The sequence below is a fragment of the Cucurbita moschata genome, unplaced genomic scaffold (genome assembly GCF_002738365.1).
Source record: "Cucurbita moschata cultivar Rifu unplaced genomic scaffold, Cmos_1.0 Cmo_Scf00070, whole genome shotgun sequence".
NCBI classification, from domain to species: domain Eukaryota; kingdom Viridiplantae; phylum Streptophyta; class Magnoliopsida; order Cucurbitales; family Cucurbitaceae; genus Cucurbita; species Cucurbita moschata.
The window spans coordinates 715,512-721,758 of NW_019268586.1; positions in this window are offsets into that span (position 1 = coordinate 715,512).

Consider the following 6,247-nt stretch of genomic DNA (forward strand, 5'->3'; position numbering starts at 1 on the left):
TCATACCTTGAATAATCATCAATAAAACTGATGAAATATTCAATCATACCTTGAATAATCATCAATAAAACTGATGAAATATTCATACCCTCCTCGTGCTTTGACATTCATTGGACCACAAAGATCTATATGCACGAGTTCTAAGGTTTCTTTGGCTCTATAACCTTTTTCCATTCATTGGACCACAAAGATCTATATGCACGAGTTCTAAGGTTTCTTTGGCTCTATAACCTTTTTCAGAAAACAATCGTTTAGTCATTTTACCCTCAAGACAAGACTCACATGGAGGTAAAGAGTTGTCTTCTAACTCATTTAGAAGTCCTCTTTTAACCAATCTCTCAATTCTATTGAGATTAATGTGGCCTAGTTTTAAGTGCCAAAGGTAGGTATTAGGAGAAATCTTTTGTCGTTTATTTTGAGTTTCAGCTGTTTTAAACATCTCGGTATTTAAAATAACTTTTGTTTCGCTCGGTTTTAACATATATAAGTTGTTTTCTAGTTTTGCAGAACAAATATGAATACCTCTTTTGCAAATGAACACTTCATTGATTTCAAGAGATACTTTATACAATTGTTCTAATAAACAAGAGATAGATACTAAATTTCTTTTCATTCTTGGAACAAAAAGTACATTATCTAATATAATGAATCTATCTCCAAAAAACAACTTTAAATTTCCTACTGTTCTTGCTGAGACAACCTCTCCTGTTCCAACCCTGAGTGTTATCTCGCCATCCGCAAGCATTCTCTAGGAGCTAGTTTCCTGGTAAAAAGAACAAATATGATTAGTGGCCCCTGAGTCTAGTATCCAAGTTGAGTTATCATACTCTACTAAACATATTTCTACAACGAGTAAATCATATTTACCTTGTTGAGTCTTTTCGGCTTTCTTCTCTGCAAGGTATTTTGGGCAGTTTCTCTTCCCGTGCCCATTTTCGTTGCAATGGAAACATTTTCCTTTATCTTCTTTTTGAACCTTGCGGTTAGTAGGAATCTTATTTTTCCCTTTACCCTTCTTCTAAGGTCCAGACTTATTTTTGGAGGACGATCCTCGTAGTAATTTCTTGGAGATGGCAACATTTGCTTCTCCTGTTTGTCCCTTGTTTGTTAAGAGGGACTGATAAGTCTGTAGTTCATTGAGAAGAGCAATCAAGTTATATTCTATTTTGTTCATCACCACATTTGTGCGGAACTAGAAGAAGCTCTTCGGAAGAGACATCATGATAAATCTGACTTGACTCTTCTCATCAATGACAACTTCATTTTCTTCTGCCACATTGAAATGGACCATCATGTCCAGGACATGTTCTCTAACTGAGGTCCCTTCTTTCATACGGCAGTTGTAAATGTATTTGATGGCTTCATGTCTAAGGGAGAAGGACGGTTGTCCAAACATCCCTTTAAGAGATTCCATAATCTCTTTAGCAGTACCCATAACATCGTGTTTCTTAGCCAAAATATCAGATATGCTGGCTAGAATGTACACTCGGACTTTATCATTTGCCTTTATCCATCTGTCATACGCATCTCGAATTGTTCGGTTTGCATTTGAGCTAGGGTTTGGAGGACACTCCTCAGCTAAAACAAACTTTAAATCAATAATGACCAATATTGTGTTTAGGTTTGATTTCCAAGTTGTATAGTTGTCGCCGTTTAATTTCTCAGAAGCGAGTAATTGTACTATTGAGTTTGTCATGCTGTGACATAAAGAAAATTCTATTAGTGATTTGACTTAATCTTGTTTAATCCAATCAGTTTTAGCAAATGTAATAATGTACCTAAATCATTATTAATTTGCAATGATACTTTAGTGAGTTAGAGCAACTACTACTAAGGGGTAGTCAATCACTCATTCACTAAACCGAGACATTCTTGACTTAAACACTAATCCCAGAATAACTCTTGTTCCTATAGTGTTCTTAGTTATCGCTGTTTTGGTCAAGAATATACCAACTCTTAGTATTTCTTCGTAAGTGTGACCTGCCATTTTCAGGCCTCATAGATCGGTCCCAACAATGCTATCAAATGAAAAAGCCAAAGTTGGGAACGGACCTAAGAAATCCTATCCATTTCTGGAGTTTGCGTTGTTTCGACTCCCATGTTACGACCCTCCGAATAGGTAGTTGCTCTAGGGCAACATGCAGGTGGAACATGGGAATCTCACGGTGCAACCTAGTGGTGGAGACCATAGGACGTATTTGATATACTTCCTTCTCCCACTTACTATAAATACTTTCTCTATTCACCTTGTTATTGACTCATGCAAATACCTTTCGAATGGAGGATGCTCCTAGGACGACACGAGGCCGAGCATGAATCTCACGGTGGAAATTTTTCAGAGAGAGTGAAAGGAAAACGATGTATCTCATACACCTTTTTCCTCTCACTAAGTATTTTAGACGGTTGGGTATACTCATTACTTAGGTATATTCCCGCTAATTAAATAACCTAAGTCTAGGTGATTTTTTCAAAACTTACATCACTTAAGCATGCTCATAAAACTGGGCTAACTAAGCTCAAGTACTGGTCCGATCTCCAGGTAGTAGGTGTTCCATAAATCGTCAACTTAAGTACCTCAAGCCTTAGACAAGATCGTGCCAGGTGAGCTTTCTTGTGAGCACAATTTTACAAGACATCGACCTATTTTAACTATTAAAATTGATCGTGCTTGGTTCTTAACCCTAAGTGAGCATGTACTTATCTTTATTATAGATTTTAACGTCTATCTCGTTTTATGATGTTGAAAATAACCTATAACATGCATCTAACATGCTTTATATAAAAATTATATAACATCCATTCCATGCAATAATATAACAATTTATATCTATCACCCATGGAACCCTCACATGCATACTATACATTATAACACTTATAACATACTTGGAATGCATGAAACATGCTTAGCCTATGGTGGGATTTTAAATCTATATGACATACTTTATGCATATATATTTTCTATTTAATTAAAACATACATTCATAATGCATAATTAATTAAACACACTAAAGTGGGTTGGTTTTGGCATTTTAAAGCAAGCAATTAACTAAATTATTACATTAATAATTAAAAATAACTTGAGCCGCTCCCGAGGATCACGAACTGGGCGAACCAACCATTAAAAACGTTGAATCGGACCCCAACGGCAGAAAATCACCCGAACCGCCTCTTCCATCTTCTTCGGTTCAGCTTGCTATCTCTTCCATTTTCGATCAATTACAACCTAAAATGGACTCTAATGGCTCCATAAAAATTACAGACCTTTCTTCATTCAAAGTCCATACACATTAGATTTATTACAATAATTGTATCAAATGGAAGCATAAAAAAAATACCAAAACCAAAACCATCGACTTTAGCAACCACAATGATTTCATCCATGAAATGGTACCCACCATGATCAAATTGATGTAAATAAAGTGCCTAAAACTTGCTCTGATACCAATTGATGGTGTTAATATAACACATGCGGAAGCAATTTGGATCTTAGGCACTTTTAGAACATCAATTATAGTAAATAACTAGCATGTTCATAAGTATAAAAACTTAATGAGTTTGAATACTAACCTTTTGTAGTTCAAATTTCTTTTTCCTCACGAACCGGTTTTGAACCACCACTAGTGTCTTCTCCACTATCCTCCGGCCTTAGAACGGGGTTGTGGAATTCGGTGAGTGACTAAACTTGGGAGGGATTTTGTATATATGAAGAAAGTGTTTGTAAGAGGTTTTTCTCAAGGTTTTTCACCAAGGAAGCCCTTCCATGTACCATGATCACTCTATTTATAGAGTAATGTTTGCATGTTCATACAAATTTGAGATCACCAAATTTTGACACTCAAAATTCCACTCAAATGTTTGGGATTATGTGGCAAGCATGCAAGTTTGAGTTCACCAAATTTTGACACTCAAAATTCCACTAAAATTTGTGGGGTTTATTTGGCAAGCATGCAAGTTTGGTTAAACCAAATTTTGACACCTCAAAATTCCACTAACATGGATTTTTCCATTAAATGAAGTCAACATTTTGACTTTCTTCATTTTAATTCAACAATTAATTTGAATAATGAATTTCAAATTAAAGTAACATTAAATGATTAATTAAACTATTTAATTAATATTTAATATTAATTCAAATGCCAATCCCAATCAATTCCGACACATAATTGATTAAGATATTTAAATCTTATTTAAATATCTTAGTCTCTTTTTGTTTAATTCGTAAATAAAACAAAAATGCGGTTAAATATATCGTATATATGTAGCGCATATTCCCTAATTTGAATTCGAACACTTCGAACTCACTCGTCACACTGTTCTATGGTTTAGTCCGATATGAGCTAGCAGAGGCACCTAATGGACCTATAGATCATGGGCTCCAACGATCCAAGATTAACCGGCTAAACTCATTAACCTTGTTAACCAACATTCGTTAACTACTAGGACACTCCACTATAGCCTAGTAGTTGCACTCCCCTCACTATAGATATATTTCTGTCCATTTGATATAACCATGATTAGTAAGTCGATTCTTCACAGGTTGTTCGTAACTAGAGTTTGATCAATTTACCGTTTTACCCCTAAAATTACTTCTTGTTCCTATTGTCTCACTGATCCTCTAATGAACAATTGGTTTGTGGTCCAACTAGTAAACCGAATCCCTCTCTGGCCAATGAGAGGGTGGGGCCCCTTGTTCAAGACCTGGAGTCAGTGCTTAAGGGAACTACCTCTCTTCTATCCCTAAAAGTGGGTAGGAGCGAATTCCATCTTGCACCCCACCTCCCCAGCTATTCACCCAGTTCTACCCCCTAAATGGGAGGCCTATTGAGTCGGCAAACTCGAGCCACCCTCACCCATGCAAATCTAAGGATAATTCCGAAAAAACAGAAGTTCATGGTTAGCTCAAGATTAAGATCGAGTTACCTAGGTCATCGAATAAAAAGAAAAACAGTCTCAACAGTAAATGACATTATAAAGTGAGAGTGGTTTTCTTCATTGTCCGATCTTATGCAATACTCATTGCATAGGACGCCCCACTCACATGTCTCCACATGTATAATTTAATGATCACATTGTTTATATCATATACAAAAGTGGGCCGCATCCATAGTGTCCCCAAAATAAGGTACTCAGCCTTATCCTTATACTATAGATCATTTTGATTATATACTTGAACTTGATCCACTCTTATGTCTCTACATATAGTTCAAGTAATCATACTATAGCCAGAGTATTCTTAGTTTATTGGATTTAGATTAATGATCGTAAAATTCACTTTATTTGGTAACAATCTTTACTGAATAAACAACAATAATAACTTTATTGAATATAGAATATATTTTTGTTTACAAACTATGAGTTTTAGGACATAAAACCCAATATTCCTGAATAAGAGAACAACTATGTATGTAAAGTAGCTAATTAAACACACATGTTAATCATTAACAACAACTCTTTAATAAACTCAAATCATACCGTCAACATACTTAAACTATATAAAACTCTCTTGTCTCGCCTATAAAGTTTAGCTCTCCATACAAACTGAATTAAACAGAGGAATTCGCATCTCAATCATGTAAAATTGATGGAATGAGAAAAGAGAATAAGGAAATAGAGAGTTATCCCGGTTTGCTGTCGTTCGTCAATGGAAGTTCCCTTCCCTTGAGCTCTCACATCCACCTCTTTGCCCTAATCAATCCTTGGTCTCCTTTTCCTTCTTCTCTGGTTTCACAGCAGTTCACAGCAGCGGAGGCTGCTACTGTCTAATCCGATTTCTCTCCCTAAGTGTGGCCCCTCCCTATTTTAGGTATCCTTTTCCTTTTATAATCTTTTATAATGCTTGTTTCTTCTAATTTAGGGTTGAGAAAGGATAAAATTGTCTACCTAGGATGTTTCTAATTTGGTAGCCAATGATCCACGTGGACTGCTGATGTGGATTAAAATTTCTAGGTCATCCCTGAAAAGTTTGCTTTCCGGATTGTTTCAGCATCAAGGTAAGCAATTTATTTCCAGATTTGCAAGAAGTGGTGTTTCCAGATTTGCTATAGCATCATGGTTCAGCATAAATGTTCTGAAATTTTACCAAATAGCTCAATTAAGTGTACAATTAAGCTCAATTTATGCAAATTGATCTTTTTTTCATATTAAACCACAATTGGCTATTTCATGTATACTAATTTAAATGGAGTAATTAATGAGAAAATGGTGAGTATAAGTGCAAAATTAACGGTAAGAAGACTTGATATAACTC